The following is a 25,723-nucleotide window of genomic DNA, read 5'->3' on the forward strand; positions in this document are numbered from 1 at the left end:
CCCTTTGAGGTCTTAAGGAGCTTGGAGAACTGAAGAAATGTTCCAGAAATGCTAACTTTATGAGGGAGCCATGTATAGGTTCAAAGGTTCATAGGCTGGTACTAGGCTATTGGCCCTAGGGCCTATACAAGCCTAGCCATAACAATTCCCTGGATATTTCTTCCAACAATATTTACTTCCCTGGACCCCTGTCTGACGTGATCCCTGGGGTGAATTTCCTATCTCCCATCCAATCGTCAAGGTTCCTTTTGAAGAGGGCCAAGGAGGCGCTCTGCTTGACATGTATGGGCAGTCTATTCCAGAGTATGGGGAGTCTCTGAGTCAGGAACCTATCCCTCCAGCATGTTTAATTCATTGTTGCTTTCAATGTTAAAAGGAATGCAGGCATGAGATAAGCACTAGTGTTCATAGAGACTGAGATAGTGATGGCAAAGACTGAGATTGTGATGGCAAACTTTCTGGGCTGTAATGAAGGCAGATAATGTGGATAAAACCTAAACTTACTGTTATGTGACAATTTCTTGTATTGTACTTCTGTGACAATTATATTTATGTACAAGGCACTTTTCATCTTTTCTTAGAAAAAATCTAATCCATGACATTGTCAGGCTAAAAAAAATAGATGTTCATTTGTGATGACTACTTCAAATAACTAAATTATTTTTTGTTTCACATTATAGATGCCCCTGAGCTACATCATCTGTCAGCAGGAGCAATAGCCGGAATAGTAATAGCAGTCATAGTCGGAGCGGGTGCGATTACTGGCTTAATCTACTACATCGTAACAAAGACAGGTGTAACAAGGTAATGGATTATTATACTTGGATGGCTTTCATTAACTACCACAATAGTCACCAGATAATGGCTATAAAATGAATATGGCATTTTTAGCTTTTGTTTGGCAGATTAAGTGAACAATGACCGTGAAACTCTGTAGTGTCCAAGAGGGGAACAAATGGGTACAAAGGAAATGCAGTCTCAATGAGTTTTTAAATGCATCGTTTTACATTCAAGTTTTTAGCTTCTCACAAATACTCAAGGTATGAGTTTAGTGTTGCAGTCAAGAAAGGCTTAGGATAGACATAACAGACTCCTAAGGAACACCATAACATGCACCTGGAATATTACATTGAATTACACTGGAATATTGCATTGGGTATTATATAATGTTTTTTTTTTTTTTTAATCAAATGTTGCAGAAGCCAGCTTAAGTGAAAAAATGTGATGCATTTGCAAGGTTGGATTCTTTAGAAAGATAAGTACTGTGGTATTTTAGTGCAACCGTACCTCTTAAAAGGGTAGTATTTCTTTAATATTTGTATAAGGATAAGATATTCAAAAGATAAGCAGTAAATAGCTCACTATAAGTTAATAACTGCCTAAGGGGAATCTCTTCTGAATATTAGAGGAAGGATGCTGCAGAGCTGTAGCTCCACACTCTATCATACTGAGGCAGCATGTTGTAGTCATCTGAGGCAGAAAATCACAGGCTACAGAGGCAGTTTATGATGCATATCAGCAGTGGATTCCTGTAATACTCTAACCTGATGGTCTTCAGCAGGGGACCAGTGATAAAAAGAAACAGATAAAGTGAGAGGTTATCCATATCCAGTAGTCTTTGACAACTCAAGTGGTATGAAAAACCCTCACACCGGCTTACAGTAAAGTCTTACTTTGTACATACAGATTTTACTCTGTTGGAAAAAAGCTGTCAGAGAAAGAACTTACTTGCAGCACATTTCAAGGTTAAGAGCACATCACCTCATTCTGTTTGATAAAAAAGAAAAAAATAATTAGATGAGAGACACCAGTTAATCAAAAACACCACAGTTGCTGTTTGTTTTCCTTCAACTAAAATTACTTGGTATGTATTACTATTATTTTATATTATAAATTTGTATGTCAGCATATATTTTATCATTTAAAGTAGCCATGAATTGTGTTATCTGATTGCCCAAGAATTGATATCCACATCCAAGCTTAAGAATTAGTAATGGTCTTTGCCTTTGAATGATCTGTGCACATATTCATACATTTCAAGGGCTTCCTGCTTTTGTGGCCTTTGTGAGACACAGAAACACTTTTTTTTATCTTGCTTTACATTGAGTTTCCAAAGACTGTTCCTTTTTTGAAATGCAGTTTGTAATCCTATGGAGACGAAAAATGCCTGGAATTCTACAACCACTGATATGTTAAAACATGTGGGTCTGGATCTGTGGAGCAACCCATACAATGTACAGTGCACTTTGATGGAGTCCCATTCACTTCGTTAAAATATGAAAGATATAGCATTTAGAAGGATTCTATCAGTCCTGCATATCTCTCTGCAACACAGCTGCCCTTGATCAATGCATGTACCATATGCTCCAAGGAAAATGTATTAAACTTAATGGCCTCTCATTTGTACTGTTTTGAAGCTCATGTGATATGTTGTAAACTTAGGCCTAAAGTCAGAGTTCATGTGATGTGAGAAATAAGATGAATCTATTCTTCCATTAAAACCTGTGCAATTTGCATCCTTAGTCTAGTTTTCTGAGCTCCAATTTGAAGCAGCCATCCCAGAAGCTCTGCATACATGTGTCTCACATAACTGAAATCAGTTGAATGATTTATAAAATTGCCATTCTTTTTATGAGATTCATGTTAAGTCTATGAAGGTAATTTTTGTGAGTCCGAATGCAATGAATCGCTTGCAGAGAAAAACACTTTCAGCCAAAAATAAATTAAGCTTTTTTTATGTAAACAGAGGACAATCACTTTGAACTTACTTGTTTGGAGAATTCTCTACACCTCCTAACTTTATGCAGTTGCATAACAGTGGGGAATGCCAAAATCAAGTTCCATGGAAAGTGGTTTTCAGAGCAAGTGATTTGCAGTACTGGGACTTAAAGAAATTGCTGTTGGACATTAGTGACTTTATTTTTCCATCTTCCTCTGTAAACAACATAGGGCCTTGGTTTTGTGTGTTACCAACTGCTTTAGTGTTATGCTGTTCATTTTCCCATGTCATCGTTATTCTTACTTTTCATTTGTCTTGTACTCTTATGCTGGTTCTATACTATGAGTATTATCCTCTTTACTAACTTTCTTCTAGCATTTCCTTCATTATGTGCTAACTTTCAGGTCCGTTGGTTAGGGAATAAGTCCCTGCACCAAAGTGTACTTATATTGCAAAATGGTTAGATTGCAGTCCCCCTAAAGTTTGCTACTGTTCTCATGAGAATTTTTTACTGTTTGGACAGTTCACTCTTTATGTCACTGCTTATTGCAGTCAAATAAGTTTGATGTCATGTGCTTCAGTTCCTAACTTTTATACTGCTATTACAAACTGTGATGTCATACGTCTCTTGTGTTGAGAATAAAGACTTTAATGCACAAATCACGCTTGAACTTGCTCTAGCAGTTTCAGTGTTTCAAGGAAATTGCAAAGTCCTTCTCATATATAATGCAGATGGCACAGTCTGCACACATACATGCAGACTCAACTTCAAGATGAAGACACTTTTCTCTACTAGGCCTGTCATGGGGTATGTCAGTTAACACCTGCTTTACATTGTTGTTATTGAATGCACTGTAGATGGTACAGTTCTGCACTATTTATTTTATGCTAGTTAACATTTCCGGCCAGTATCTGTTACTCTTTCTTTGCACATTACTATTCTCAGATGTGATTCCTTGCCATAACAAGCACTTGCTTTCTCAGCTGATGGAAAGTTATTGTTTTATAAACTTTTCGATCTGGACATTTTTTCTTACTTAAATAAAAATAAGATCAAACTTCATTGTTACTGATGATTATCATTTGGCCCATGCTTTTGATAATATCTTTCAGAGACTGAATTTCTGTGTAACTATCAGTCTGTGATTTCTTTTCTTCTTTCATTAGTAACTGCTGCGTTATACAAAAAATCTGTAATTATTCTAACAATTCTTTATGATTCTGTACTAAATATGCACTACTCATTGTGTTTTTTGTTTTGTCTCTTGCCTGCTTTGCATTTCACTTTCAGATCACAGTTCTGTAGATGAAATTACATTGTCTGCAATCTCAAAAGCACTTCATAATGAATTTCTGATGAGCTTTGATCTGTTTCCACCTGAACTTCTTTAATGTAGACATCATTGTGACATTTCTGTCATACATATGTATTCATAACATTCCCTTTTCTATATGAGTACATATATATTTTTGTACCTTTATAAGAATTCCTGACCAGTATACATGTGGTTTACTCTCTTCTAAGACTGTAGCTTCCCTACCATTCTGTCATCTAATTGCTGTGCAGATGGCTTATTTGCTTCAGAATATTTTAACGTTGGTGCATTATTAACTCTTTTCCTGTTCCTAGCTCAACTTACAGACTTATATCCTGTTCTGACATATTTCTTGAGGAGCATAGTTATATCAGACATATTATGTGGAACGTTTACAAGATATGAATTATGTCTAGAAGCCTTTATAATGTTTTCTTTCTTCTTACCTTTGAATTTGCACGACTGCTCTGTTTCTGCAACCTATTTTTGTCCCTCTGATGTTAGAGTAGGATCCATATATTTCAGTTACTTTGCAATTGTTTTAGATTTGGCTCTTTTTTGACATGAAATTATGCAGCTGTGTCTACCTCATCATGTAGAGTTTGTGTCTTATACCATTTTAATGTACTAGCACATATGTTTTCTACACTCAGGCCTCTTCAGCTACATATGCAGCACATCTTTAGAAAAATATATAATAATGCTGATGGAATCCCAAATGATTGCCTAAGGAATCTGTCCTAATGATTAATTAAATATACACAGTATGGAACTTCATTTTCTACCATTATATGTCTCAACTGTAGTTTGGATCTAGTACTATAAAGGACTAGTAACTTTATTTGGATCTTGTAAATCAACACAAGTACAAATCATGCCATTCTTACAACAGTGACCATACTATTCAGACCTTCTGTAGGCTGCAATTATTCACTAATGACACCTAAGCTTTCCATTTGTTTTTCTTCCTCCTCTGCTGTAGCACAGAGAGCTACAAGTACTTCATTTGGAGAATGTATACCTTATCCAACATCAGATTTTGTGACTATATGATGTTCTAACGGGTCTATATTAGAACATCGAAGTTTCAGAACTTCGAATGTTCTAATATCGACCCCTATTCAGCGAAAGCTGAAAATAACGAAGTGACAGAAAACTGAATTCTTTCCTAGGGAAAGAATTTGGTTGTCCGTTCCTGTTGCTTTGCTATTTTCAGCACTGTGGTGGAAAGTTATGGGTTGGGTTCAGGTAAGTGTGCGATTGTATGGACATGAGGGTTAGGGAGGGGTAGGTGAGTTAGGGTTAGGGCGCGGGTGAGGTGTGTGTGCGATAGTGACGGACCTTAGGGTTAGGGTTTGGGTTAAGGTAAGTGGGTAGATAGTGGTGTATGTACAGTTTAGTCTAGGGTTAGATGTAAGATTTTTAGGTGTATGTTCATAGGTTCATAGGTTCATACTAGGCTATCTGCCCTAGGGCATTTATAAGCCTGGCCAGAATGTGTTTGACTTTCGCCACCCATTTTAAATTAATTTTGCTATGCCCATTTTTGAGGTTAGTATACTGTGCCTCTGTCAAACAGTGACACAGAAGTGATACCCGGGGTAAACCTACGATCTCCCATCCACTCATCAAGATTCCTTTTGAAGCGAGTCAATGAGGGACTCTGCCTAACCTGGACTGGGATTTTATTCCAGAGTGAAGGGAGCCTCTGGGTTATGAATCTGTCCCTTCAGCATGTCCTATTTATTTCAGTGCTGAAGTTCAAGTCTCTTGAGTGTGTAGCTCGATGGGATTTGGATTCTCTGAGGTGCAGCATGTCCATTAATTCCGGGTTGGACATGGCTTTATACGTCAGGCACAGATCTCCACTGAACAGGCGGTATCCCACTGAGTAGAGCTGGAGTTTCTTTAACCGGGCAGCATATGGCATCTGTTTGAGCCCTTTGATCCTCTTGGTGAGGTACTTTTGGGGTCTTTCCAGTTGCTGCAGGTGTCTGGTAAGGTACATCCCAAAAGGGGCATTGTACTCAATTATGGGCCTGATGAGGGATGAGTAAAGAGGCACGATGACCTCCCCTGATTTAGATGTGAATCCCTTCATGATTAGGTGGGCTATATAAAATGTTTTTCTAACCACTTTGGCCACGTGGTTGTCAAATGAGAGATTGCTATCAACTTGGGTCCCCAGGTCCCTAATTACTTCTTCTGTACTTAATGGATTACCACCTATGTGGTAATTTGTGGGCACTTTGTTTTTGCCAAAGGGGATGACTATACACTTTTTGGCGTTTAGCTTGAGGCCATGGCTCTGGCACCAGTTGTCTGTTTCTATGAGGCCCTTTTGGAGGATGCTTGGGTCGGCTGGAGAGTCGATTATGGTGCCCAGTTTGCAGTCATCTGCAAACTTGGTCAGCCACAGTCCTTCAGTGTTGGCCTGTACCTATGAGAAATATATACCGAACAAGAGAGGTCCCAGGACTGAGCTTTGTGGGACGCAACTTGTAACTGGTTTGGAGTCTGACATGGCTCCAGCAATTCTAACCATGTGGGTTCTGTCCTTGAGCCAGTTTGCAACTCATCTAGTGACATAGGGGTTTATATTTAAGCTGATGAGCTTATCTGTAATGCCCGAGTGGGGTATTGTATCGAAGGCTTTTGCGAGGTCCAGGTAGGCTGTGTGGACCACCTTCCCCTCGTCAGTGGCCTTGGTGACTGTTTCAAAGAAATCAACCAGGTTTAAGAGGCAGGATCTGCCCTTAACAAAGCCGAACTGGGTAGGATCCAGTGTCTGTAGGTCCCCAATATCTTTATTTATGAGGTCCATGATGATCCTTTCCATAGCTTTGCAGACCAAGCTAGTCAGGCTTATGGGGTGATAGTTTCCAGGATCCGTTGAGGCACCACCTTTGTGGAGAGGGACCACAGTTGCTGTACACCACTCTTTGGGTACATATCCTGTAGTAAGGCTGAGATTGAACAGTAGTTTTATGTTTGGGTTTAGCTCTTCTTGGAGTTCATGTAGGACGCAGCCTGGGACACCGTCTGGTCCCATTGATGCTGTGTTTTTTGCTTTGGAGAGGGCGGCTCTTACCTGAGCATCTGAGATGTCAGGGGGGCAGCACTCTGCTGGGATAGATATTTGCCCTTTTGGTGGGAAGGGGGGGGGAGTTTGCATTGAACCTGTCAGCTAGGATGTTGGCAATGTCTGTGGGTTCAATGTATTTTTTGTCATTTTGGACTAATTCTGAGCATATCTGGGAATTGCCACCCAGGTTCCTACATAACTAAAGAAAGCCTTGTGATTATCCTTAGTGTCCTGTGCAATTTTTCTCTTGAAGCTGGCCTTAGAAGATTTTATGAGTGCCCGTAGTTTTTTGCTAATACTGATCAGAGATGCCTTCCCTTTTTGGAATTTTGCTCTATCATTTAGTAGCTTCCTCCTTCTATTGTATAGTTTGTTTATGGCTGGGGTCCACCAGACAGGACGTCTGCCTTTGGAGGATTGGGTCTTGGTTTTATTTGGGATCGCATGATCCATGCATTCCTGAAGGTGTTCATAGAATGTGTTTATAAAGGATTCTGCAGTCTTGGCCATATTTTCCACAGGCCCGGGGGCTTTGAAGGATTCCACCTCAGTTTTGAGGAGTGTGAAATTTGCTTTAGAGAAGTTTTTCACTATGGTTTTCTGGGCAGGGGGTGGTGTCGGGATGTGAATATCCAGTGAGATTAGTTTATAGTCTGATCTTACCAGTGAGGGACACACTTCTGGTCTGGACCACAGAGTCCCCATGTTGGTGATGATCAGGTCCAGTATGTTTTCCCCTCTTGTGGGAGTGGTAACAAGTTGTTCCATAGCATTTGAGTTTATAAATTCTAGGAACCTTTGGGCTAGGGTGTTGGAGCTAGAGTAATGCTCCCAGTCTATGTTTGGGTAGTTGAAGTCGCCCAATATAATGGTGTTTGGAGAGACCTTCATATTTTCCAGTGTTCTCAGGAAGGCCGAGTGGGGTTCCTGGGTTAGGGAGGGTGGTCTCTAGCAGGCTATAAACTGGAAGGCAGTTTTACCCACTGTTAGTTGCACGTGGATAGTGTCTGATGCTTTGTGCTGTGCCACCAACCTGAAGGTGTGGGTATCTTTGAGGAATATTGATACTCCCCCTCCTTTTGTGGGTCGGTCCAAGTTTTGTGGCCGAAAAGCATGGTATGAGGTATAACCTGGTAGTGCTGGGGTGCTCTCGGGAGCCTTGAACCAGGTTTCTGTTACTGCACAGATATCGATGTTCTCCATGCTAAGGAGAGTTTTGAGTGCGTGCATCTTGAGGTTTAGACTTCTGGCGTTGAGTAGCATTACTCTTAGTTTTTGTTTCTTATCCTTTGTGATACCTATGGAGGTGGGTTTGTCTTTTGAGCCTTGCCTAAAAAAGGCACTATGGGGGTAGCAAGAGCCTTTGCCAATATCCGAAAGCCCAGGGGTGACAGGTGCAATCCATCCCTAACGAAGCATCATGGCTTGTCGAGCATGTCATCCCAGGCTGACAGGCATTGGATCCCCTTTGAATGACATCAATACTTAAGCCAATTGTTGAAATTGATCATCTTGTCTTCATATTGTGGCATCATTCTTGGTGAGGTTAAGATGCTACTCAAGGTCAGGGTCATACCGGCCTGGGCCACATGCTCAGAGAGCTCCTCTATGTCTCTTTTCATGTAGTCCAGGAAAGTACATCTCAGGTCATTCACACCAGCATGGACAATGACTGTGTCATATTTGTATTTGCCTTGGAGTGACCTGAGTGCTTGTGTTATGTGGTGGATCTTAGCGCCCGACAGGCAGCTCACTGTGACCTTCTTCTTGTTCAGCCTGGTGAGCGGGACGTCAGTGTGCCTGACGATAGAGTCACCTATTACAAGTGTATCAGGTGTGTTGTTTAGCCTTAAGGGCTGTGACTGTTCGGCACACTGGCTTTGTGAGCTATGTGTTGCACGTGTTTTGTTTTGGGGTAGCGGTTGCTTGGGTGTCTGCTTTGGAGGTCTCTGCTGCTTAGGCAGATTTTTATTTAGAGCCTCCGATTATGTTTTTGTGTGTTTATGTGTCTGGTTTGCTGTCGTGGTAGGTCTATGTGAGACTGGAATTGTACTGAGTGTGGTTTCCTTCTCCTCCTGACTGGTTACGCCAGTACTGAGTTGAGAGAGCTTAGCCTCCAGTTTGGCTATATGGATGCATCTCTCACATGTGTTGGAATTTGTTGGGAGGAGGAGAGGGTTGTCTGTGTACATGGGGCAGTTGTAACATTGCCTCAAGATTCCCAGATTCACCAGCTGGACCGGAGAGAAGATTGACAACTGACCTTTGGACATGCTAGAATAGTATTGGGAATTCCTTTATAACTGAAAAAAAAGGGCCAATGGGGAACAAGGTACTCAAGAGGACTTTGTGAGAATGTAGTGTTTTTAATTTTTTTAGTGCTGACTTATATAATTGCTTTAGTGAGCAAGTGCCTTTAGTGAGCAAGTGCCAGGTAACTTAAATGCAATGTGTTACAGGTAACTTAAATGCAAAAACGACAAACAGTAACTTTCTTTTAAGTGAAACAAGGAAATGAGTACAGTAAGCAATGCAGATATCACTAGGGATCCACAGAAGCGCTGAAAAGTCGCGTTTTAGGTGGTATTAGCATTTCAGGGAAATAACAAGCAAACAAACAACAAGCATACAAACAGAGCTAGATTCAGCAGGCCTGGATCTAGTCTATGCTACAGCAAACAAGGTGTACCAATTTCAGTAAGAAACAGTTGAAATATGCAGGCACTATAAGCCTTTAACCAGAAATTCCCAGCTCAGAAGGGCAGAGTCCAGCCTCTCCTCCCACAAGAGTGCAGACCACGAACCTTCTTAATGTAAAATAACTGGCCTGAAGCCCAAGTGCTTAAACCAGAACTAATACACTTTTAGAACAACAGACACTGAGCCCTCAATCAGCAGTTCCCAACTTAGAAGGATGTAAGCTACCTGTCCTGCCACCACAGTGCAGGCCACAAACCTTCCTAATGTAAAACAACTGGTCTGAAGCCCAAGTGCTTAATCCAAACGACTTAGAATGATAGCTACACTTTAATCAAGTTACTACCAAGCAGTAATAAATACAATTGAATACTTTGAAGAATGCCTGGATTAGTGCTCAAGTTATACAAACAAAGCTAGATTCAGCAGGCCTGGATCTAGTCTATGCTACAGCAAACAAGATGTACCAATTTCAGTAAGAAGCAGTTCAAATATGCAGGCACTATAAGCCTTTAACCAGAAATTCCTAGCTCAGAAGGGCAGAGTCCAGCCTCTCCTCCCACAAGAGTGCAGACCACAAACCCTTTTAATGTAAAATAACTGGCCTGAAGCCCAAGTGCTTAAACCAGAATTAATACACTTCTAGAATAACTGACACTGAGCCCTCAATCAGCAGTTCCCAACTTAGAAGGATGTAAGCTACCTGTCCTGCCACTACAGTGCAGACCACAAACCTTCTTAATGTAAAACAACTGGTCTGAAGCCCAAGTGCTTAAACTAAAAGGCTTAGAATGAGTTACACCAAGAAGTAATAAATACAACTGAGTACTTTTAAGATGACGCAAAAGCAAAATAAAGTAGGAAGAAACACAAATACAGTAAAAGCAGATCATTTTTTTTTTCAGAAAAGTAGCAAAAACAGTAGTAAAAACAATTCACATGCAGTGCAAGCTGACACACTTGAGTATGTAGCAATATTATTCCACACACAGTTTGAAAAAATGTAATTAAATTAAAAAGGACTAAAAGCAAGTGCAGAAAGGGTTTATTAGGTAGAATGCGGTAAAGAGATGGGACTGGGGAGTGTCCTAGATCAAATCTACAGTGGGGCGGGCACTGCAAAAGCCACCAAATTTAAACTACAACCAAGAACAGGGAGGGGGAGTGGGGAAGACAGTTTCAACAGAGCTAGATATGAGGAATCACAGTCCAAATTATAAAACCACAAAAAGTGCAGAAAATATACTTAAATCAGCTTATGTCCAGTTGATGTATGCAGACAAATCTCAGTAGCCAGCAACTCGATTTAAAATGATTACTAGAAATGTAACAACACAGATTTTAATGTTTTAACACTTAAAGGAATTTCAAAGCAGTCTAACAACTACTGCAGAGCTTCAGAGACACACTCAAGACAGTTTCAACAGAGCTAGATATGAGGAATCACAGTCCAAATTATAAAACCACAAAAAGTGCAGAAAATATACTTAAATCAGCTTATGTCCAGTTGATGTATGCAGACAAATCTCAGTAGCCAGCAACTCGATTTAAAATGAACCTATGTGTGTGGATTGCTGTTTGTTTGGTGTGCTTGTGTTGTGTGTATGTGTTTTGGAACAGCAGATTCTTTCCCTAGGAAAAAATTTGCTGTTCTGTATGTTCGATGTTTTCAGCGTTCGCTGTATAGGGGTCGATATTAGAACATTTGAAGTTCTGAAACTTCAGTGTTCTAATATAGACCCATGTTCTAACAAAATTCTAAGTCTGTGAATAGATCACCAGTCATTCAGGATATCACTGCTACAGCTTGGCATAGAAGAGTGACTGATTCTGTACATAGTCACCCTTTCCTTTAGTCTGTGAATTTATTTTACCATTTATAGCTTTTCAAAGGTCAAGTGACCTAAAATATTAGGATAATGTACTTATTTTGGGGATAATATACTTTTTATATTGAAATTCACCCTTCAGCAGTTTCTGATTTAATAGGTTCATAGGTTCGTAGGTTGGTACTAGGCTATCGGCCCTAGGGCCTATACAAGCCTAGCCATAACAATTCCCTGTCTATTTCTTCCCACACAGTTTACTTCCCTGGGCCTCTGTTCAGCAGGGCCACTGGCGTGATCCCCGGGGTGAATTTCCTTTCTCCCATCCAATCATCACGGTTCCTTTTGAAGAGGGCCAAAGAGGTGCTCTGCTTGACATGTATGGGCAGTCTATTCCAGAGTCTGGGGAGTCTCTGGGTCAGGAACCTATCCCTCCAGCATGTTTTGTTTGTTGTGATGACAAGGTTTAGATCCTTGGAGTGTGTGTATCTGAGGGATTGGGATTTCTTTAAGTGTAGCTGTCCAATAGCTCTGGGCTTGACATGGCCTTGTATGTTAAGCAGAGATCGCCTCTGAGTAGACGATATGCAACAGAGTATAGCTGGAGTTTTTTAAGACGGTCAGCATGGGGCATCTGCTTTAGGCCTGTGATTCTTTTAGTGAGGTATTTCTGTGGCCTTTCTAGTTGCTGCAGATGTCTTGAGAGGTAAATACCAAATGGGGCGTTGTATTGTATAATGGGTCTAATGAGGGATGAGTACAGTGGGACAATGACTTCCTTTTTTCAGGATGAAAATCCCTTAATGACAAGGTGTGCCACATAGAAGGATTTCCTGACTGTTGTGGCGATGTGGTTATCAAAGGTGAGACCACTGTCCACCTGTGTCCCTAAGTCTCTTATCACACTTTCAGTGTTTAGTGTACTGCCACCTATGTGGTAATTCATGGGTACATGTTTTTTCCCAAAGGGATAACGATATATTTCTTGGCATTGAGCTTGAGCCCATGGCTCTGGCATCAAGCATCTGTTTCTGTAAGGCCCTTTTGTAGAGTATCCACATAATTTGGGGAGTCAATAATGGCTCCCAGTTTGCAATCATCTGCAAACTTTGTTAGCCAGAGTCTCTTAGTGTTGGCTTGTACTTCAGAGAAGTAGATGCCAAACAAGAGCGGTCCCAGGACTGAACCCTGAGGTACTCCACTTGTCACTTGTCTGGAGCTGGATTTGGAGTCAGCTACTTTTACAGTGTGGGTTCTGTCAGTAAGCCAGTTGGCAACCCATCGAGTGACTTAGGGATTAATGCCCAGCTTAGTAACTGATTTCAGAGTGGGGGATGGTGCCAAAGGCCTTGGTGAGGTCCAGATAGGCTGTGTGGACCGCCTTACCCTCGTCCACGGCTCTGGTGACTAATTTGAAGAAGTCAATCAGGTTCAGGAGACCGGCCCTTCACAGACCCAAACTGGGTGGGGTCCAGTGTTTGAAGGTTGCCAATGTCTTTGTTTATAAGTTCCATGATAATACGTTCCATGGCCTTGCAGATCAAGCTCGTCAGACTGATGGGGCAATAGTTCCCAGGATCGAAGGTGGATCCTCCCTTGTGGACTGGGACAACTGCAGCTGTGCGCCACTCAGTGGGCATGAAGCCTGAGGTGAGGCTATGATTAAACATGACACTTAGGTGAGGTGCCAGTTCAGTTTGTAGTTCATGTAATACACAGCCCGGGATGTCATCTGGTCCCATGGATGCTGTATGTTTAGCTTTGAAGAGTGCATTTTTTTACCTGTGTGGCCGTTATTACCAGAATTTGGCAATCTTCCAGTATTGAGATGGGCTGTTTAGGGGGTAAGAGGGGAGTGAGGTTGGCACTGAATTGATCTGCCAGGATATTGGCAATATCCTTGGGATCAGTATATTTAATGCCATTGTGTTGTAGCTCAGAGTAGATCTGAGCATTGCCATTTAGATTCTTGACATAGTTATAGAATGCCTTGTGGTTGTCTTTGGAATCTTTGGCAATTTTATTTTCATAACTAGTTTTGGAGGATTTTATGAGGGATCTCAGCTTCTTATTGAGGCTGGTAAGGGAGTTTTTTTTTCATCCTGGGATTTTCCTGTTTTCTTTAACAGTTTCTTCCTTTTGTTGTATAGTTTGTTTATGGCAGGGGACCACCAGATTGGCTTCCTTTTTTTGGAGGAGAGCATCTTTGTTCTATTTGGGATGGCATGATTCATGCATGAGTGGATGTGCTCGTACAGTGCCTTAGTGTAAGATTCAGCAGTCAAACTTTCAGTTCCCATCTGCATGGGTGTCATGAAGTTTGTCACTTCTGACTTGAGTAGCATGAAGTTGGCTTTGGAGAAGTTTTTTATGGAGGTTTCCTTACTTGGGGTGTGGGTGGGATGTGGATGTTAAAGAAAAGTACTTTGTCAATGTGCATGTATAATGCAGCACGCCTGAGATATTGCTACCTCTTTGCTAGTAATCCCAAAGATGTAACTGCACAAAGAAAAATGCCAGCCAATGCACCAATGCTTCCAAATAAAATCACTGCACCACTTTCATTCCACATAGGAACTTCTAAAGAACTAATGACACATACAAATCACCTTATACATATATTCTTGCAATATAATGATGTTAATCTGATTGTCCAATAAAATACTTAAGTGCATAGAATATTAATATCATGTATAATCTTAAATAAGCCTTCCTAAGAAAATATAATTAATATAAACTAATTCAATATTTTATTAATACTTTATTAAGATACATTACATTTAAAAATATTTGTTAAAAACTCTGTAAACATGCAGCATGAAATACAAACACATATTAATCTTAATTACATATATATATATATATATATATATATATATATATATATATATATATACACACCTTTCCATAATATCACTATGCCTTCCAAAAATAACTTAAAAATAATTACCAATCACAATCCACCAAACCAAATACAAATGAAGAGTAGGAGTCAGGAATCCACACCACAATACTTTAATTAAGCGCTTTCGTCTCGTAGTAGAAACTTCATCAGAATCCTGAATCCAGATTCTGATGAAGTTTCTACTACGAGACAAAAGCGCTTAATAAAAGTATTGTTGGTGTGGATTTCTGACTCCTATTCTTCAACTTAATTTTTGCCAATAACAACTGCCCATCACATATTGTTTCTCCCAAAACCAGAGTATTATATTTGCAAACGCAGTTGTCAAAGCAGCTCCCATGACTACCCCTTGAACTAGTTTATGATACCTTCAAAGAAAACAATTTTTTTAATAGCCCCATATCCATCATATCAGCTACTAATTTCATGTGTCAAACAGGTGCCAATCACCAAGGCCTCCCTAAACTAATCTAATCCAATCTGATGTGGTATAATCAAAAAAAAAAATCCTTTATATATACTATTACAAAATGTACATTCAAGGACTGGAAGCTATTTCAGCTAAACATGCCATGGGTCTTTCAATACATGAGTTTTGTCCTTAAAAAATTCTTTAATTTATTATCCACCTGTTTTACTAGTGGTTCTCTCTTTGAACTCCAAAGTAGCTACTGTGGGTTGCTGTGTGTGTGTGTGTGTGTGTGTGTGTGTGGGGGTCATATTCATTTTTATGGTCTTTACACATGCCAAAAATGGCAGGTATCAATTTTAACAACCAAATATTTATCACAATCAGGTGACAAAACATTGTCTCCTCAATTCCATAAGCAAAATATATATTTTGCCATGTGAAATATTAATCTCATTCCTAGAAATCATTTTAAAAGAGATAATTTTCCAAATATTGATACATTTTACAACAATAATCCATTGGGTTCATCAATACATTTTACAACAATAATCCATCACGTTCATCAGTACTATCTTACAGCCTTTATCAGGTTTCTGTATTGTAATATTTCTATTCCATGAAAATTGTTTCAGTAATTTGTTTTGTTCCTTAGTCAAGCTGTAATATTTATATGTAGAACCATCCAGTTCAAGAGCTGTCAAGTCACTTTCACAAAATCTTTCAAATAATAAGGCCTGTACTACTGTTGGATTCAGTATACTGTGCAGATCATGATTTTCATTGCTTGTTCTTCAAATAATATGCCAGCATTACATTCCTAATGTACTGTTTTAACTCAACAATATTGCCTACCATGGGAATTTACAAGGTGGCTGCACAATGATTGACAGCTTAACTTCAACTCTCACAGTGTGAAATAAGAAACTGAAAGATAAGGGACAGGAACTCTGTCACATTTAGTAAATTCACCAACTGTCTAGTAAGTACACTGCCTGGATCCTAGCCAATAAGAAACTAAGAAGGCCTGAAAGAAAGTCAGCTAGAAAAGGTGAAGAGGCAATACTGACTGTGAAGAATTCTACAGCTGTTAAGTAGTTCAAGTTCCAGTTTGAATGCAAGATATGGCTTCCAGTAATTTAGAGTTAAAAAATAAGTCAAATGTGCTCAGAGATGATTAACATAAACAGAGCACTGAAGGAGTATATCAACTCAAAAAAAAAAAAAAAAAAAAAGGCTGGAAAAATGGAAGAAGCTTTAACAGGTATTCAAATGAGCTGATAAAACTGCAAAAAAATCAGAGGTTGAAATTAAGAAAAGGCTGGCCAAGTATGAGACTGTTCAAAAATTGATGTTTCAAAAAATGGTAGAATTAGAGGACAGAGCACATAGGGAAAATCTTAGATATTCTGATGTACCAGAGAAAGTAGAAGGAATAGACTGTATTAACTGTATGAAGGCACAAATAAGCAAGTGTGCTGGTATTCCACAACAGGAACTGTTAATTAAAATCTGCCCATAAGAAAGCAACCAAGACTTGTATGCAAACTATGCAAACCTACCAGCAGAAAGAATTGATCTTGACAAAACTGTGGCAAAGGGGCAAAGTATTAAAAGTTGGAGACAATAGAGTGTTTGTGGAAAATGATTATTCACTGTACACCAGGTAGAAGAGAAACACATTTATTACATCAATCAGGGAATGTCAAGCAGTGAGATTCAAGTTGCTGTAATCAGCTGTCTTCGGAATATTTTTTTCCTGAAGGATCAAAGTCATTTTTTGAAGCAGAGCAGCCTAAGAAAGAAATACAAAAGACTGTCCAACAAAAAAAAAAAAACTGGGCCATCAAGCAGAAGGAGACTCTGCTTCTCATTCTTCTGATAATAATGCAGATGGAGAAACTATTCCAATGGAACCTTTTCAGTTGTTCCAAAGGAAAATGCTTGAGAGAGTGAGAGAGCTGAATATCCAGGCATTGACTAGAAAAATTGGGAGTACCCTGGGATTCAACCAGAATCTCGAGTTGGGAGATGAGATGTACAGGAAGAAGACCAACAACATGGAACTTAGAGAATAAATTTGAGACTGCAAAGCATCAATCACACTTGTGAAATAAGGCTGTATAAGAAAAAGTAGGAATAATGGACTTTTGTTGACTTTGTTAAACTTGCTGGGAACTGAAAGGCATTTACCTCACTTCATGTCATTGATGTTTGGAAGGACACAAAGTGGAGGGAGGAGGAAAGAAAAAGATAACTATGAATCTATACAAGAAGTTTTAAGTAGAAACCAATAAATAAGAGAACACTGAATACAATAAGTTTTGGTTTATTAATAAATGTTTCAGCTTTCTCTTACATCTCCATAGAGACAAGCTGATAGTAGAGCAATAAAAAGCCAGAACACTTGTTTCTTTAAGGCTAAAAGTTAATATATTCTGACAGCTAAGCAAAAAATGTCACTGGGAACTGCTGCTGTACGAATAACATAAAATGTTTATTAAAACACACAAAATAAACCAAGGTGAGCGCTTTCGGGCTAAGCCCTTCTTCAGACAAAGTGCTCTTACAAACATTTTTTGGGCATGCTGCCCACGAACGTGAAGAGGAAGGGCCCTTGGAAGCGGTCGCGGAGCGACGACAGGGACTCAGTGAACAAAAGAAGGACTTTGAATTGACTTCAAGTAGTATTGCTTATGGTATTGTATTTAATTTATCTAAATATGTGTTGAATGCAGCTGAAACATATTTTTTAAATAGAGGGATGACGTTTGTACCAAGCAAAGTTTGCATGTACAGTGATGTAGTGCTGGATTTGATGTTATATTGTCGCAGGGTTATGTTGAGTAAGATCTATGGAGGGGCACAGGGTTCTAGTGTGGGCCTACGCAAACCCAGTAGCTATGTTCCACCTTTTTCACCCGCACTCAATTTATTTATTAACAAATGTGAAAGTGATTTATTCATGTTTTTGCAAGAAAAAGGGAAAGACCGTTTTCATAATTTAAATTTTGAGCAAAGACGAGCCTTAGAAAATCTTAGCAAGAATCAAGATTTAACGATAAAGATGGCAGACAAAGGAGGGGCTGTAGTGGTTCTTGATACTGACTGGTATAACATGAGGATATCAGGGTTATTATCTGAAAAAGATGTATATTGTTACTGAATCCAATAGAGGTCAGGAACATTATCAGTAAAGTACATGGACGTATTAAATGGCTATATACTAACATGTATATAACCCAAGATCTCATGGATTTTTTTCATGTAGATAAACCAGTCATTCCAGTGTTCAAAGCCCTACCAAAGGTGCACAAATTGTTGACTGACCCACCCCTTAGACCCATAGTATTGGGTAGGGGGTGGGTGACGGAGCATTTGTCAATATGGTTGGAATGCACACTTAGACCTTACGTAGATCTCATGAATAATGTTTTGAAGGACACTGCACACTTTCTTAGAGTTTTGTGTGAAATGAATAGAGAAGGTTGCCATGAGGGCATCATATTAGTAAGCTTAGATGTACATAGTCTATTTACGGTGATAGGCAATGAATATGGTATAGCAGCCTGTGTAGGGGTTCTGAAGGATGTGGGTGTTGCAGAGAGAGAACTTTTCCTTATACAGGAGTCACTGAAACTGGTCTTGGAGAACAATGTTTTCTTGAGCAATGGTTCAGTGTTTAGGCAAGCACAGGGGGTAGCCATGGGTACCCCCTGTGCTAATTCTTACGCTAACCTAGTTCTTTCCTTTTGGGAAAAGAAACATGTCTTAAGCCATAGAGATTGGAGTCCATATATAGGGGTCTATCTACGATTTGTAGATGACATCTTTATTGCATGGAAGGGGGACGAACAGAGGTTAACTTCCTTTTTGGAATTTTTACATTCCACCACATCCTTCCTGAGATTTGACATCAAGAGCTCACGCAAGGCTTTGGATTTCTTGGATGTCACCATAGAACTTACACCTGAAGGTTTTAGTTCTAGACTATATCGAAAAGAGAGTTGGAAGAACTCATTGCTCTCTTTCGATAGCATGCACCCTAGGTTCACTTTTTCTAACATAGTGGAAGGGCAGGTTGGCAGGATCTCTAGGGTCAGTCGAATGGATGACCAGTTTGAGAGAGAGATAGACAATTTGAAGGAATGTTTCCAAGAAAGAGGATATAGATGTGACTTAGTAGAAACAGCAGTAGCAAGAGGTAGTGGGAACAGACAGGGTAAGTATAGGCCATGGCTTGATGTCACAACGAGGCCAGAGAATAACCATAGTAATCATAATAGTTACAAGAATAGAGTTAGGAAGAAGGACACTAAACCCAGGGTAATGTTAACCTATGGTAGTAACATCAAAGGGGTATGTGACATCATTAGGAGGAATTGGAACATCATTACTAGTGACAGAAATTTGAATGATATAGTGGGGGATTCCCCACAGTTTAGTTATAAGAGGAATAAGAACTTAAAGGATATACTCTGTCACGAAAGGGGCAATAATGATGCCACATGCCTACCTAGGTCGCTGGGTACTGTCCCATGTGGGAGCTGCAAGGCTTGTAAACATATCAATAGGGAAACAGTGTTTATACATCCTTCCACAGGGAAGAGTTTTCACCTTAGGGGGAGAGCCACTTGCAGGACTACAAATGTGGTGTATCTGGCTGATTGTACATCATGCTCAGGATATTATGTTGGCAAGACCAACAATATGCTTAAAGTTAGGATACTACAGCATATTTCGTCAATCAGGAACTGTGATGAACACAATGCACTGTACAATCATGTAAAGGATTATCCCACACACAGATTTAAATTTAGGGTGATTGCTAATGTATTTGTTAATAAGAGAGGGGGTGATGTTAGGTTGAAGACAGAAGCAATAGAATCGAAATGGATTTTAGACCTAACAGCCCACATTAAACCTGGGCTGAATGACATGGTACCCTTGAAGCCAACACTTAAAAGTAGGCATGTTTTTTATTGAATATAGAGTAGTAACAATGTGTTTTTAATTATGGTTTGTTAGCTTCAAGCAAAATCACAGAGAAGGGCGGGATTATTTACTGAAGAGTGATTGGTGTATGCCTATTTTAAAAATGTAATGTTTGTAAGAGCACTTTGTCTGAAGAAGGGCTTAGCCCGAAAGCGCTCACCTTGGTTTATTTTGTGTGTTTTAATAAACATTTTATGTTATTCGTACAGCAGCAGTTCCCAGTGACGCTCTTTGCTTTGCTGATTTATCCACTTGCTGAACTGGGATTTGGCTAAGCACTAGCTTTTTTCTTTGGATATTCTGACAGCTGCAAGCTGTATTTCATATCTAGAAGGGGGATAAAGATAAAAAAGAACAGGCACAAAGTTTAAGTAGAAGCACATGCAGTAGCATGCTTCTTAGCATGGATAACATCAGTTTAGGTTAATTAATTATTGTGCTTGCAGTTGAACCTTCTGAATGGGAACAAGTGTTCCTATTTGGAGGGTTAAACTACATTATATGAAGATGTACATAGATCTGTGTGTCTGTATTAAGTTAACAGGTTCTGAGGATGTATTTGTTTTTTTGTTTGAGGTTTTTCATTAAAACAAAAAGTCTTGTAAAATGTGATGTAGGTTCCAATGCTGGTGATAGGGAAAATTTATAAAGGTTTAATCTGCCAACATTAGTGGGTGCACGTATCACAAAACCTAGAAACAGACATTTAAAAAAGCTGTCATATATAATAGGTGAGAATAATGAGTTCTTATAATGGTGGCACTTTTCATATTGTATTGGAATGTGAATGGTTTTACAGGTATAGACAAAAGGAAAGATTAATTATATTAAGAAATGCAAACTGCAAATAGCAATGCTACATGTGGTGCATTTGAAAAGAACTGAGCATGTGAATTAGATAAAGAAAGGATTTCGGGATGGATATTCTGCAGAATGTTTGGGAGAAAGAAAAAGTGGAGTGCTTATTTTTACTGCTAGAGAAGCTCTAATACTGATAGATGAGGAAACAAGACAATAATGGTAGATAATGGTAATAAGGGCAACTGATAAGGGGCGAGGATTATGCTGGGATATATTTTTATTCCACCTACAACTGCTGTTATGGAGCTCAAAAATTTTGGGAAAAATAATCAGATTTCAGCAGGAAATATTACTTAAAGGTGGAGACTGGAATTTGATTTGCAGGGATGAGGATGTATCTGGGGGTCTAGAAGGGAAAAGAGGGTAGAGTTCTGAAGAAAATTCTGAAAATATTTAGTATGGAAAGCATTAATTCAGGAGTAGGAATTCTGAAAGAATTTACATATTATTCCCCAAGGTGCAATAACTGAGCTAGACTTGACATAAATTATATTTCACAGGAACATGTGCATTTAATTGAGTACTTTGATACACATCCAATTACTGTTTCAGATCATGGTCCAATAATTACAAAGATAAAAATGTAGGGTAATGAAGTAAGGATGACACATTGGTGCTTCCCCATCTACTTGAGAGGAATTTAAGGAGTGGGTATTGCAAATCATTCAGGAGTTATTAGGAAAGGTAGGAAGTACTCCAGAATTATAGCTGGTGTGTGTAATGAAATGAAACTGGAGTTTAAAAATAGGGTATAAATAAAAGAAAACGAGATATGGTTAAAAAGTAAGAGTTATTTAAAAGGGCTGAGAAAAGTTAAAGTATTGCAGAACAAGGGAAATCTTACAGAACAAGAAAAGCACCAATAGCAGCACACTAAAGAAAAAATAAGGAAGGACCTGGATTATATTCAGGAGTTTAGGAAGATTGCTGTTAAGCTACTGTTTTGATAATAACCCCAAAGCACAACAAACTTTGTTATAATGGCTTAGGCAACAAAAAGTAGAAAGGGTCATTGCCAAACTTAGAAAGCCTATAACAAGAAAGATGTCAAGAAAGATAACAAAAGATCCTCTAACGGTATTAGAGATATTTTGAAAATTTTATGAACATTTGTATAAAGCAGAAACATGGAGAAATCAAGAAAAAGCACAAATGGAAATATTTATGGAAGAGTTAAATATCCCAAGGTTAGAGGTAGATAAGGCTCAACAATTAACAGTTAAGATAGAAGGATATGAAATAAAAATGGTGATGTATAACCAATCTGTAGGAAAATCTCCAGGAATAGATCGTATTCTCTTGGACATTTGGATGCTGGGAGAGAAGAAAATGATAAAGATCTGAAAGGTTTTGTTTAACAGTATTTTAAAAGGGGAGGAAGCACCGACACCGTGTTAAAAAGTTTGGTGCTCTAATACCTAAATATAGTAAAGAACCATATCTAGCTTCATATATACCCATTTCAATTTTAAACCATGATTATAAAGCATTTATATCTATAATGGCTAAAAGAATGGCAAAGGTGTTGCCAGAATTTATAAGGATCAATGTGGTTTTGTGGAGGGGAGGCAAACATTTGACAACATTAATAGAACAGTGATGATCCAGAGGGAAGCTGTTGTTCATAGGTCTTGATGCAGAGAAGGAATTTGACAGAGTAAGCTGAGATTTTATGAGTAAGGCAATGGAGGCATTTGTATTTCCTGATGCAATAATGCGGTTAATTAGGAAGATATATGAGGGTTCGGAGGCAAAAATCAAAGTGGGAGAGTTCCTCTCTGATAAGTTGTGTCTGAACAGAGGAACCAAGCAGAGGTGTCCTTTCCCCACTTTGTTATTTGCATTATATTTAGAACCATTGGCAAACAAAATAAGGGACTTTGAAATTCAAGAATATAATTGGTGTGGTATTCAAGAAATGTTGGCTTTTTTTAAAGATGTTGCTTTGTACCTGATATAACCAGATAAGGACATGTCAGTGTTTTGGAACATTCTGAGACAGTTCTGTGTTTTTTTTTTTTTCAGGATATAAAATTAATGAAGATAAAACAAAGGATGTAGCTGTAAACAGTGTACCCACACATGAATTGTTTCAGCAATACCCATATTTATGAGGACATGATAAAATGAAGTACTTTGTAATATGAATTAAAAAGGATTCTGTTATGGCAGTTAAGGTGATGTAGGAGGAGACTAAAAAGATAATACAAAAATTGAGAGTCTGGAAGTACTTACCTGTGGCTATGGATAGGATGATACAAGCAGTAAAACTGTTTTACTCCCTTTAGGTTTATACACAAGTCAAGCATGTTCTTATCAACCAGAGGAGAAGTTGTGGATAGTAATTGTTAAAGAGTTGAGGGATTTTAACTGGAAGGGGAAGAGTGGGATAAGTTGATCCTTGCAAAAGAACAGGGAAGTTTATAATCACCTGATTTGAAGAGATATTTTCAAGCGACACAGTTAAGCCTTTTATACATACCACAAGCAGAAAGCTGCAATTCAAAGTGGGAAGGGATAATGAAGAAGCTGGGGGGGGGGGGATTCAAGAAGTAATGAAAGAGTGTTTTTTTTTTTTTTACACCAGTCGTTAAGGAGAGCAGTCATACAGAATATTATATTTATAAAGTAGCAGAAAGTATGCTAAGAACTAAGTCAACACAGGAATGGAGAAAGGAGATTCTGATGTTAAGGTTGACTGCTATTAGGAGTACATAGAACAGGCAAGAGGGGGCAGGAATTTACTAGCAGAAGCTGGCAAAGGAACCAAGGTATTGGGAACCAATAATTAGAGAGGGAAAGGAAATAGAATGGGAAAAGGCCAAGAAGACATTTGGACAGCAGGCTAGAGATTGCCTTCCATATCAGGGATTGATATCAAGAGTATAGACAAACAGGAAGGTTTAGGGGAATCTTAAATGAAAGACCTGAACTGGTTGCTGGTTGAGTTTTTAGCTGTCCAGAACAGAAGCTGCTTTTAAAAAAATGCATAATTAATAGGGTATATAAAGCATTGCATGGTAACTATAGGAATCAGTCAAAGGAGGTTAGAAAAGATTGAGAAGACAGATTAGATACGCCATTCTCAAAGAAACATTTAGGACATATGTATGGCTCCCAAATATGCAACAAAATGTAGAAGATTTAGGATTTTTACATGGAAATGTTTGCATAGGTACTTTTATAGACCAAGAAGACTTCAAAGAACTTTTCCTCAGGTTGATGGCAAATGTTGGAGGTGTCATGGGGAAGAAAGAGGTACCTGGGAACATATGTTCTCAGAGTGTGATGAGTTTGCAGACTTTATAATTTCCCACAGAGTATGCTATCAGAAATACTAAGGAAATGATTTTTTGAGGTGGAATACAGGATCTGAAATGCCTAGCAAAAGTAAGGAATTTTAATTCTGGTGGCTGCCAAGAAAGTAATTATTAGAAAGTGAATGTCAAAGTCTAAACCAACTGTACTTGATAAATTGAATACTATAATAGAGATAAAAGAACAGGAAGTTGGATCTTTGGCAAAATTGTAGGTAGGAGTAAATTACATAGAAAATAAATGGAAATTGTGCGAACAATACATGCAGGAGAGTGTTTGGGAGGATTAAATGAGGTTTAAGTGAAAGCAGATATTGAACATTTATGTAATTGGTTTAATTATACTGTACAGAACAATATCTGTGATGTATAATAGTTGGAAATGTGAGTGTTATTATGGTTTTATTGCATTTATATAAATGTAAGTTTGCTTATGCCTCAAGTGATAATTCAATAAAGGTGTTTATTTTTCTTTTTTTTAACAACATTGTTCACCATTATAAAACAAAACACTACACGAAAAAGAAATGGACACCACCAAATATCGTTAACTGTTTAATGCTCAAATACAAAGATTAAGTGCTATCAGCCATAACACACTGGCCTTCTTCAGAATAAAGAAATTTCATTCCTTACAGGTTTAAATACGTCTGCCAATAAAAAATAATCACATGCTTTCAATTGACTTAACAAGCAGTAATTGTAATGCACTTTAAAAAAAACAGTAATACTTGTAATACACTTAAAAAACAGTGTCCACCATGTTATAATTTGTTGAAGGAACAAATGTAAAAACTTTTTCTTAATATCTCAAAAAGGTGTTTACAAATCTCCACATTTCTATAGTTAAATATCTAAAACCATTTCCTCAAACACAAGGACTTAGTATCTGTCATACCAAAATTAAATTCCACTCTCCCACCCCCACCCAGTCTACCTCTGCCTCTTAGGGTTTGTATTGATATTGATATTGCTTATTCATAGATTCCCAGTGATTGTTCCTGCTCTCCTGAAGCTTCGGGGAAAGATGTGGTAGAGGTCAATGATGTGTTAAATACTTTTTTTTAATGATTTTCTCTGTGTAAATTGCAACTTTCCTCACTATCAACATTTTCCACATTTTCACTACAGTTGTACTGTTCTTTCCCTCACTACCAAAGGTCTTTAAATTTCCTCTACTTCCCTTTTTTATTATTGTATTCATTATTACTATTATTATTATTATTATTATTATTTTTATTATTATTATTATTACATGGTTATAGATACACCTCCCTTTTTCATAAGGTAGTCTCTTTAAAAATGTCTTTGATTTTCTATCTTTAATAGTCTTAGTCCTCTCAAATAACATATAATATGTTCATACTGTGGAAAAAAGTTAATAGTTAATAATCTTATGCTGTGATTTGTTAATGTTAAATTCAGTGCCCTTTAATTTCCTTGTTTTATTGTTAATTATTAAATAAACAAGTTACAATCCCATTTTGTGAAATAATTCCAATACGTCTCTATGAAGAAGTGCTGTTCATAAGCCCATTCAGATACTTCCAGATGAACAACCCCATTGAGACCTTTCCTGCTTGTCTAGATCTC

At 38.4% G+C, this 25,723-nt stretch overlaps 1 long non-coding RNA gene across 1 annotated transcript in view; it reads left to right on the forward strand.

The window, feature by feature from the left end:
• Nucleotides 1-684: 684 nt before the first annotated feature.
• Nucleotides 685-25,723, forward strand: part of LOC122798191 — a 70,346-nt gene continuing 45,307 nt past the window's right edge. Inside the window, exon 1 of the long non-coding RNA XR_006364224.1 lies at nt 685-804. This is a non-coding gene — a long non-coding RNA (uncharacterized LOC122798191). The remainder of the gene's footprint in view (nt 805-25,723) is intronic.

This window comes from Protopterus annectens, chromosome 3.part1 (assembly GCF_019279795.1).
Source record: "Protopterus annectens isolate FY-2018-M chromosome 3.part1, PAN1.0, whole genome shotgun sequence".
NCBI classification, from domain to species: domain Eukaryota; kingdom Metazoa; phylum Chordata; order Ceratodontiformes; family Protopteridae; genus Protopterus; species Protopterus annectens.